The sequence below is a fragment of the Haliaeetus albicilla genome, chromosome 2 (genome assembly GCF_947461875.1).
Source record: "Haliaeetus albicilla chromosome 2, bHalAlb1.1, whole genome shotgun sequence".
Lineage (NCBI taxonomy): Eukaryota > Metazoa > Chordata > Aves > Accipitriformes > Accipitridae > Haliaeetus > Haliaeetus albicilla.
The window spans coordinates 73,123,120-73,135,298 of record NC_091484.1 but is presented as its reverse complement, the minus strand read 5'-3'; the positions used below and the strand labels follow the sequence as shown (position 1 = coordinate 73,135,298).

The following is a 12,179-nucleotide window of genomic DNA, read 5'->3' as shown; positions in this document are numbered from 1 at the left end:
GGATATTTGACAGGAGTTTTAGATCCAGATTCACTACTTACTCTGCAGAATCTGCCACTCTTCCCAGTTCTTTACAAGGCAACGTCATACAGAAGCAGAATGGGGGAAAATTTTTTAAACAGAAGGAAAAGTTACTTTATGAATTAAAAATTGGAAGGGAGAAGGCTAGATGTGGAAATACTTGCAGTGCTATTAAAAAAAACAACAACTGTCTAGATTGCAGATTGAAAATATGTATTCTCACTGTATCTGAAGTGAAACCATATCACAGCAACACATGTAGGGTGTACCAAGTTTTTCCAACGTTAGATGTTCCAGGAAGCAAATAGTTTTTTATTTATTTCATGACAGCTACTTTTCTCCCCAAATGCACTGAACAGGAACATGACATCTTTGAAGGAATACACTAATATCAATGAAGAAAAAACTCACTGGTAAAAAAGCTTAAGCTGATTTGAGAACATGCCACTTCATCCGTTCTTCAATTACTATTATTTAATTGGATTCTTATTATTTAATATTAATCATGACTATGATTCGTGGAACACCTACAAGTTCATTAGTGGCAGCAGACCTATCATTGCCTGCCTGCATTTTATTCCCAGGTCAGATCTGCAGAACAGAGAGGACAATTATATAAAAGAAAATAAACAATATTAATTCTTTCTCATAAGGAGATGGCTATCAATAGTAGCCTAGATCATTAGAAAAAAGAGCTTTAATGCAAGTAATGTCTGTATTTATCACTGAGTGTTTTATGCACATGCACATAAAGAGCGGTTGGTCCACATTTGTGAAGATTCATAAGATGTCTCTCTCATGCGTGATTTGTTCCATGTTATTAAAAAAACACTCAAGTACACCTGCATTAATGGCACGACTTCATACTGATGCCTGCAACATTTATGCTCAATCTGCAACTCTGGGACAGAACTTACACTAATGGAAGTCCATAACAAAATCTTTAGGGAGTTCAAAACTATTTTTTGCTAATGGTTTGATTTTCAAGCTGCTGAGTAGACCAATCTCAAGAAGCAGTTCTTAGGCTACTGCTTAAAAGCAAACTGATGCCAACAGGCTAATATGAGTACTCCTGAGTTTTAAATTAAAAAGTTTGTATGATTTTTTTGAGGATGGGTGAAAACCCCAAATGAAAACCCATAATATAATTTATATTAGCAGGAAAAATATTACTCAAACTCTTTTGACTGGAGTAATCAAAACCACTTTATAATTCTAATTTCATTAAAGAGTCTGAACTTTAAAGTTTTTGTTGGGGGGGAAAAAAAAAAGCATGTGACCCACCATCCATGAAAAATTTAAAAGACATTATTAAATAAAATACTATTTAAAAGGGAAACTGCTACAAAACCAAGATTAGTCAATTGTCTAACACTAACCAAACAATGCTACAGCTCAAAAAATATACCTATAACTTGTCCCATAGGGGTATTTTTTCCTTTTATTTTATTTTTATGTGCTATCTATTAAAGAGTAAGCTTCTGAAGGCCTTTTTATTTCTATAATGCTCAAAGCATAATGAGAACCCATCCTTGACTAAAACTAACCAATATTAACTACAAAAGACTGATTAATCTTTTTTCATAAATGTAGCCACCACACAAAGGCAAAATTAGACCCTTAAGCACTAACATTAAAAAAAAAAAGCAACAGATCGATCCACATTAGCTATGGAAAAGACTGAATATAAAATATTTAAATACGAAGCAGCCACGAGTGAGGTGGCAGTAAGGTAGGAAAATGAGGGTTGCATTCAAATACCTACAGAAGTGAGGAGATAGGTGGTACTCCTACACTTCCTTGTGTAAGTTTCTATGGGCTTACTGTTGACATGCTTGTTAAGAGATGGGTATGGTTTCCTGCCTTTTTTTTAATATATACAGACCTCCAGTCTTCTCCCGTGCTGAAACTGGGATAATAATTTAAATAAATTTGTAAATATTTTCATAGATTTTTAAAAGAACATTTTGTTATTTACTTGTCCCACATTTAAAATTTGGGGGCATTCTATTGTCATTTTCTTTCTTTTGTAGACCTTGAAGGACTATGCTACTGCTGCTGAGCATAGAAAGACAGGAGAAAGGGAGAGCCCAAAGCATCCGTATTCTCATGTTCTACGACAAAACACGAAAATAGGTCAGTCCCACCAGCAAACTGAAGCGCCAGCTGAGGAAGAATGTACAATCTTGATTTAAGAAACAGCGCGATTTTCCTTTAGTGGGCTTTCTTTGCCCCTTAGAGATGGGGTTCTCCCTGTTTTTGACACATAAGCCCCCAAAATAACTTGGTATAGATAGATTATAAAACCTTGAAATGAAATGCCCAGCAACAGAGTGCCACCTCAACGTGAACTAGTAAGTCCCTGCCTTAATGCTTAGAGTAACATTTAAGAAAGGGGGGAGGTGGAGGGAAGAAAAAAGAAAATAGAGAATTTCTTTGGGCGTATTATGAAAAGTGTTTTCTACTCAAGTCATGCAAAAAGGAAGAAAAGGTCTTTGTGAAATACACTTCACCAGTTTGGAACACACACTAAACAATTTCACTTCAGAGCTTTCAGTAAATTATTTCACTGAATGTTACTGAATAAAGGAAACCTGCACTGGAAATTCCTTCAGGAACATAGGCCCTTTCATGTTTCTCAGCTAGGCTTTTCGGCTTTCATTTCTGGGCTATTGCTGCTTCCCTCTCAGTCTCTCTCTGTGCCCCTAGTCCACTTTGTCTGCTTCCTACACCTCACAGACTGCCCTTAGCATCTGCAATGCCTATCGCCTATTCAGCATCAAAACCCTCTCAGAAATGTCTTTGTAGCAACAATTTCTCTCCCCTGATTCTAGTACCCACCTATTCGACATCTAGAGTTCAAGAAAGGTGCATTTTTCAAAGCATTCTTCTTGAAAAAACCCACAGACTGAAAACTCTTAAGGCTGACTCTGCTCTCCGACTTCAGTGCCAAGGGAGCGCTTACAGGGTGAGCTCCCACGGAACAGCCTCCTGGCACCACTGCAGTGGGAGAGAAAAAGGAATGGGTGAGGCTGAAAAACCAAACACTTTACTTTAGATGAAGCTGTATGAACCATCTTAGGGAAAGACGTCTTATGCTGCCTAAGTAATCCAAGTCTTTTCCCTCCTCATTTACTACTGTGTTCCAGAAACGCAGTTATTACAGGAAGATCATTTTTCTAGAAATGACACTGTGCTTCTGTTCAGGTCTGCAAAATTGCAGGGGGAACTGGGCAATGAAGTCAGAGAAACTGTATTCATGCACTGAAAAAAACTGACGGTTTATGCCAAGTCCTCTCTTACTCTGAATAAAGTTTATTACCTAAACCTAAAATGTATGTATTAGAATACATGCACCAGTCACTGTCCCTTTGCCACAGCTGGCAGGGGTTAAGCTCTACTGCTTATTTCTTACGGACCAAAGAAGGAACAAGACATAGTTTCACTCTAATCAGTGAGTTATAATGTGCACTGACAATACTACTTGCTGTGCAGACAAATTCACAGTGGTTTTTTTTCATATACTTTGAAACAAAAAAGTAGGGATACAAACACAGCTATTATTTCACAGAAGGCTCAGGATGAAGCAAATCAGAAGAAAAATCTCAAAAAAAAAAAGGCGTATTTTCTTCTGCTTCATCTGAAGACAAATGCTCCTCCAAACTAGTTCATAAATTAATGCCTGCTTTCCTCTTGTAAATAGACTCAACATGTTGAAGACAATATAAAAATTAACTATAGCTAAATTGGTCTCACATTATCATGTGCTCCTTTTTCTAATCAACAGGTCAGAATCATGATGATAACAGGTTATAAAGCAAAGAACTACTATAAAGGTTGAAAGTCACATTAAAGTACTTGCACTTATTAAGAATCAAACTCCCAAAACAAGTACCCAGAAAAAGCTCTAAATCAAACACTTTGCCAACATTTGGTACATCGATACTCTACTGTATATTAGCACATGAACAGGACAGTGTGTTTTATGTCTCTAAAGAAAGGAACATCTTCTGTTTCTTGAAATGCTAATTTTAAAAAATGCTAAATCAGGGATGTGTCACATAACCTTGAAATAAGTACTTCTTCACATTTATAATAGACTTTTCCACTCATAAAAATTCCAAAGACCTTAACATGCTAAAGCATAGTACTAGCTTTACTGGACTGTTAACAATAAATATGTTAAATAATGGAAAAAATAAGTGAAAAATTACATATGTCTTTAAAATTAAATTTTGGTTAGGCACAAATTCAGATAATCTGATAATTATCAGATTATTTCAGAGACAAGTTTAATACTGTACCTTTTTATCCCCTTATTTTTTTCATTGGCAGGCTGACTTGAAAAGTTACTTAATGATAAGAGCATATTTCACATCAGATAGTACAAATCTGAAATATTAATCCATCTAACAACTGGTGGGGAAAGAAAAAACAGATCAGCTATTCATTCAGCAAATCTCAATCAGATTATCACAATCAACACCTATAAACAATCTCTCCTTCAGTAATGTATGCAGGCTTACTCAAGTATCAAAGTATTCATGAGTGAGCAACAATTACATCAGAAACACTAGTAAAATAAATAAGTTTTCTTTCTCACTAAATGGAAAATTCAAAATTAAAATCTATTTCAGACTCTTTCTTCCACATGCTACTGCCTCTTACTTTATGATCATACTATTCAGACACACCACTCTATTTCAAAGCAATCCTTTCAAACTTTTGAATACATCACTGAACATCCACATCCAAGTGTGGAGTCCCACACTTCGATTAGATCCCAAGGTATCCATACTTTATGTGCCAAAATAATTACAAAAACGTATTAGAAGCAGAGAAGGGTAAAGTTCTTGATTCATATCTATGCAGATTTAACCATTACTTCATTTTCTTAAATACCAGCAGGGATATAGAAAAATGTATTTTATTTTGTAATAGAAAATGTGGTCTAGGAGACAACTGGAGATGCTGAAAACTGTCTTTTGAGAGCTGAGTCCTAAACTCAGTTTTAAAGGTGGTGTGTTTTGATAGGGAACAAAATTCTTTGTCTGTTAGAACTGTAATTTAGTTTTTTCTGTTCCATGTTTCACTGCAGAAGAAAAAACAGAATGCACAAAATCCCACTGGATAATTTGAAACAAACAAACAAACAAAAAATCACAAAAATTTGGCAAAAGTGACTATAGGTTTAAAAACAACTACTAGGCAAAAAGCTCGTTGTTGGGGTTTTTTTGCATTAAGTATATTAAATTACGCTTCATTTGCTTTGGCTCCTAGAGTCAGATTATAGGTGAGAAGAAAACAGGAAAGGGTGAATTTTTCAATAATCCTAGTAATTTCAAATGACAACCTTCTTCCTTCTTCTTACCTGCTTATTCTCACTTCTTCCCTATGAATGGTTCCTCTGTTTTGCTGTATGCTTTTCAAAGCAGCTACTATAGGACAATGACTTCAAATGAACAAGAGTACGTCGTGGTAAAGCTTATTTTGGTTCAAACGAAAGAATACTTTAATCGTTGTTCATGTGACAGTTATTTAAGAGAATTAAGTTGTAAATCTTACTAAGCAGGCAAATATCTGTTCTCAAACTGCTGGACCTGCAAAAAACTGAATGCACATACAGGTCCCATGGCAGCTCTTGAACGTGAACAGATTTACCAAAGCTGTACTGACATCATTTAGCGTGTACAAAGGTGTTCCATAAGAATTACATGTAGTAATCCAAACCCGACTATGATAATTTTAAGATACCACAGCTGCTTTGCAGAACTTGGAAAATAGTTATAAAATAATTGACATAACGTTTCTGATGTCATTAGCAAGCTGTAAGTACAGTCTGATTCATATTCTCCAAGACACAAATGATCTGGCTTTAGATGACCAAAATCCCAACCGTTCTGGAACAGAATAATTCATGGATGATAATTTACAGTGTTAAAATGTTTCCAAAGCTGTATCCTTAGTCACTATGTCCTTCCTTGAAGTACAAAGCTTGTCATCATAGGCAGGGAAATGGCTACAAACCTCTAGAGAAACTCCAAAGTAACAAGAGGGAAATTCATCGAAAACTGAAATACCTCATGGCCCCCACAGCCAAACTGTTACAGAATTTCTAAAACATGCTAGGAACTGAATGAAACTACTAAACTGACCAAAACCATGTGGAAGTGTCTTCTTGATGAGTCTTCTCCAGTCTTTCTCTAGCACTTTCTGTGCTAGAGTTCTCTATGAGACAGCAACCCATAAAAAAAGGAGAAATGTTATTTTGGAAGAATACTTCCTGCAGTACTTCCTTCCTCAGTTGCAAGACAAAAGCAACTACAGGAAAAAAAAACCCCACTCTGTAAGATAAAATCAGAAGCCACTCCAATAGGGCAGCCAGGTAGTCACTCCCAAGCTGCAGTGAAGGAAGATGAAGAGAAGCCAAGCACCTTGTGCATGCAAAAGTACCATAAAAAAAACCCAAGAGTTGGGAGAGGAACTTCTGAACACCAGAGCTGCTCATTTAGTATCACGTTACAAAGCTTCTCCTTGAAAAATGGGCAAATACAGAGGACTCTGCCCAGAAATGGTATAAATTATGATAGATGACGTTCTTTATGCATTTTTCCTTGGCTTTAAGAATTACTAGCTCTTCCAATAATGAGAAAAGAAGGGAGCTTTTAGAGCATCAAGGAACTGCAAATCCTGCACTCTTATCTCAAAAAAAACCAGACATCACTGCATGCTCTGTCCAGCTATTTTGAGACATACGTGAAGCCAACACCGTCCCTATCTTCAGGATTCTGTCATCTAAACCATTTTTCACACACAGTTTTTATGCCCACAAAAAGTAAAACTAGCTGAAAAATTGCTATGGCTAAATGCGCACAATCCTCCACAGTGTATAACGTTAATAGTATATTAAGATGTTGATGCTTATCTTTACACACAAGGAACAACAAAAGGAAGTATCAGTTTAGCCAAATCAGTTTTCAACTTAAAGCAGCACAAGTAAACATACACACATACCACTAAAAACATGGACAAGTCTCAACAAGATCAGAAGTGTACTGAGGCTAAGGGGTGAAGATACAGTCAAAATACGGACAAACACTTTAAAAAAAAAAAAAGTATAAACATTTTCAATGCTTCCCAGCTTTCCCCTCAATTTGTATCTTTATGGTCTAGCTTGGTAAGCATCATGCTAGAACTGAGTCTTGAGCAAAGAGCAAAGAATTAAAAACAGTAGATGGAAAGGGCTTTAAGAAACAGTTTGAGTGAGATATTTAATATGCAAGCCTTGTGACATTGCCCCAACTTGGAAGCATCTACAAACAGCGCAATCTACTACTTCTAGTGACAGAATTCAAGGGAAGCTGCGTTAAAAAAAATTTTCAAGATTGTGTTACCATGTAAAAAGGGCTTGCAGGAGAGAGGAGTGTCAAAACAGCAGATCGTTTTGAGTCTGGAACAAGGCAAGATACCATTGATTAGTTTGCCTCTATGCAAAGCAACAACTCCTACAGTTCCCAGCAATGATAACATGCCAAACAATGCCTGCAGAAACTCAGCAGGAGCTGAAAACAGCTGCCTTGTACAGAGAGAAGATATTGCCCTGATTAACTGAAAAAAAATATAAATAAATAAATAATGGATGGGTGGGAGAAGACAACGATTTTTCAGCTGTCTGGCTGCAAGAGTCTTGGTCCTGAAGAAACACTTGACTATTATTGGAAAAATGAAAGCCGTGAAGTAGGTAAATATGCAAAGAGCTATACAGAATCCACATTTTATAGAAAATGGGAACAGAGTAACACAGTTTTTCAGAATTACTGCTTTAGACACTTCATTACTATCATGTTTCTCCTATTCAGTCTTTAAGTAGATAGGAACCTCCCTGGTTTCCACCAATACTGTTTTCTTTGACTTTAGTGTCCTTGACAAATTCTCCCAGAATTGTAAACTGCTTTCTACATCTTATCAGAAGAAAAAGCTGGCTGGGAAAGTTACAATTGCATTCGTTTCTTGTGTACAGTTTGCTCAAAAGGGGTCCAAACACATTATCTACTGCGCCTTCCTTAAATACACTTCTTGAATTGAGCTACTTGCATATTAGGGGAAAAAAGCAGCTGACCTTATTTGGGACTTTGTAGCATACAGAAGAGCTATGGCTAGACACCGTAAGGCAGACAAGTAGTAAACTTCAATCTCCTCAGCTGACTATAGAGAAACAGCCACCTACTCAATATATGTAAAATAAACAAGGAAATTATAAAGCAGTATTCAAAAATACCTGAAAATATTTCAGAAACCACTCTTGTTAAAAGCTGAGCAGATGCAAGCCCTAAAGGCCTCAATTTTAAATGGTAATGCCAGTAAGTTCACACTTTCAAATATCAAAAAGCAGCACAGTTAAAAAAGCATAAGACTGAAGCCAGAAATAACAAGAAAAAGCAGAAAACTCTACTTGTACACATCTATTACTTTTTTCAGCAAAAACTGATTTCTGTTCAGTTTCCTTTGCTTATTTTATCTTACTGAGTCTCCATTTCATACCGTCATTGCATCCCACCACAAATATCTGCAGAAACACCTTACTGATAAAAATCTATCTTCATAAAGCTGACAATATGACAGCTTCTTTCTCTACTATGATAATTTTTATATACTGAGTAGAGCACTTACGAACTATAAGAAAATTTAGTTAAGTTTTGGATCAAGCAAATCACCGGATGTTTTCTCTCCCCCCGTCTATATTCCAAAGGGTTCTTTTGTTTCAAAACTCAAAACAAAATTACTCCAAAATCCCATCAAAACCTATTAAAAGTAGTGGGGGAAGGAACTGCCATAGCTGGGTGTGCAGGCTCTTCAACTTACATACTATACAAGCTCTAGAGATAAGTGGGTGAATTCTTAAGAGTCATTTTGAGAACAGCTCTTCTGATGCTATGCTTGTCACCTGGATCACCAGTTCCTCCTTATGACCTTTTTAAACTTAGAAAGTGGTTCTGAGAATATCCATGACTCTCACTTGCTGAGATAAGCGAAGTAAGCAAGACAAGCAATGAGATGAAATGACTCACCTACACCACCCGTATGGGCTAGAGCACATCTACTACCATAAACTTAACTGCGTATTCCAGCTTTTATTTGTCAGCTGTTATAAAACAACATCATGCACAAAATTTCAAACACCTCACATATACAGATGTATGTATGTGCACTCATTAACACTAAAGAGAGGCAAACCCAAGACTTTGAAAGAAAGTCAGAGAACCCACCTATGTCTAGACACAAATACCTGTAACAAACTGGTCAGATGTCTTTGCCAGGACTTCAAAATGAGTGAATGAAAAGAAAGAGCTGAAGAAGAAAGACAAGCTAAGCAGGGTTATTTTGTGAAACATGCACAGATACTGAGATCTCTACAGTGTATTTTAAACCTTCAGCAAACATGTGCCAAGAAGAAAACCAAAATGAATTAACATACATGCTTTGGAATAGGTCAATGAAATACGTCCACACAAGCTTTATTAATGCAATCACAAGTTCAGTGAAGCCAAATGGACATCTCAAACCATAAACAGAGTAATAAGAAAAACTGTCATATCCAGTTTAAACAGATTTGCAAACAATAGGCAACTTAACTAATGAGAAACATGAATGTAACTTAAAAGCTAGAGAGCCTCAAGGTAAGAACAGCCCCCAAAAGCTCTCCACAAATTAAAAGACCTAAACCAACAGACTATTCTATCAAGAAAAAGTTTGTTACATGTCAAAAATTAATCTCTATACGAACATAAGGAAATGAAAACATACCTTCCCAGCTAAGGAAAGATGTCAATGCTGCAGACCACATCATAAACCCATGTCATGCCAGAGGGACTTCCAAGAAGACAGAAATCCCCAACCAAGCAAACAACAACAAAACCCTAAGTAAATTTGGTGGCAAGTAGAGGAAATAGCATACAGCTTGTTTTTATTTAAACTATTTTTCTGTATGCCCTAAGCGCATACTTGCATCTGCATTGCCAACAGTATTGAGAACATTTAAATAGAAACTTTACTTTTAAAATGCAGTAACATTACATTAGAAAGAAGCCCAAAATTTTAGCAAAAGCAAAGCACAAGCAGCTGTAAATGCAAAAGCATACATTAATTGCTACACGTTTCATTCACAACTTTTTAAAATAACCTCACACGAAGAAAATTTCTTCCCTTATGCTTTTCCACTATCACATACAATAACCAGTACCTCATACTTTTTTGTGCCTTCTTTAGCTTAGCAGTAAGTTAAAAAGCAGTGGAAAAATTATTACCAAGCACTACAGCCTGGACACAAGCAAACACAGGATTACTTAGGCCCCAAACCAGTTATACACAAACTCTTTGAGCAACCCCCACGTTGCTGCTCCATGGTCAGGAACAGAGAACAACAGAAGAGTTTGCTTCTTATTTCTCGAAAAAAATTAAAAGCAAAAAATTCCCTGGTGTGATCATGGGATAAAGATGTCCCATTTTGTCTAGCAATTCCTCTAGAATCAATCACAGTTGTGCTTTTACTCTGCTCTCCCTGGGGATGTCACAAGAAGGATAAAAGAGAATAACCAAACCAACGTCATCCTTTGCTGGCTGACTGCTCTATTACAGCAAAGAAAGTTCTTAATGGTTTCAGAAAAGATTGAATAGAAAATACGCAGAATCGCACTCGATTCCAATTTCTCTCATCTCTCTGCATTGCACTGAAACATGTGCAACAGGGATATCTAAAAATTATTTGCAGAATTTGAAAAGATTAGTAGAGAAGCTACAGAGCAACCCATGAAAAGACATGGCTGAAATGGAAAGTGTAACACCAGAGAAATGTTGCATTCCTCAAGAATTTTTATGTAAATATTTGCATTATAAACATCTACACAAAACTTAAAATGTACTTATGACGTGAAGGTGAGGCACCATCACCCTGAGGCACAAGGGAGGAGCAAGGTACCATACAGAAAGAAATGGAACTGAAATAAAGGAAACAGGATGAAATTCCATAGAACAAAATACAAGCTTGAACACTGCGGCAAGGATTTCTGTTAGAAACCAGAATATCATAATGAAAATGACTGCAGATGGGAATTAACTGATCACAAAATGGCTACAAGCCACTATCATCAGCCAAAAACAAAGAGACAAAAACTTTTCAGCAGTGAGATTTAAAAAAAAAAAAAAAAGACAAAAACAAAACAAAACAAAACCCCCAATCAAACAAAAAAAAAAACCCCACACCCAAACCAACTGATTTGGGATGTTCTTTCAACTCTTTTTATACTTTTTTATACATAGACACACACACACACAAATGTTCTAACATCTTCAAGCTCATCTAGAAGTTAATACTGTCAGGTTCATTCATTCCGAATAGTCTTTAATTTTGAAAGCAGATACACAGAAATCAATTAAATTATTCAAAGCAAAGCATTTATTCAATATGAGTAAAAGTAGAAGGTGCAAGGAAAGCTGTATTATATGGCTTGTATTGCAAGACTGATTTAAAACAGCTTTTTAGTCCACACAATAGAGAACATTTACTGGTATCTTCTGCATTTTTTTTGTTTTCATATAATGCATGAAAAACATGAAGAATGAAGTAAAAATAAGCCCAAGCATGATCATGGGAAAACAGCAAAAATTATACAGATTTGTTGATAGCATGGCTCATTAGTATAGAAAAAACTAAAATTATTAAAATAATCTACCAGACACAATTAAATACAACCAAAAAAATATAGCTACACGAGGTAAAAACAATGTGAAATATGTCTCTTCATCATTACAAAATGCTATCAGAATATGACACCAGAAGCAGTCTGTCCTTTTCAAAGGAACCTAGTTTTCCAAATACATTACTATTTCAAATTAAAAGAATAAATATTTATATATCGATATTAAAGTAACAACATAGGCTTTGTGGTAAACAGTAGTTTTCCTATACTAACCTGCTTTTTTAAACTGGTATGAAAGTAATTGACCTTTTTTTTTTTTTTACTGTATTTGAGTCATATCATTTCAGAATATAAACTGGCAAAATAAGTATTTCCTCTACCTAGCAGGGCATTTGCCAATTTGAACTCAACTTTTCTCATGTCTGTATTTTGTTTTGGTCAGTCTGGTACTTACTACATTCT

At 35.9% G+C, this 12,179-nt stretch overlaps 1 protein-coding gene across 10 annotated transcripts in view; it reads right to left on the bottom strand.

The window, feature by feature from the left end:
* KMT2C (lysine methyltransferase 2C) overlaps positions 1-12,179 on the bottom strand; it is a 200,687-nt gene that overhangs the window by 107,142 nt on the left and 81,366 nt on the right. The window lies entirely within an intron of this gene.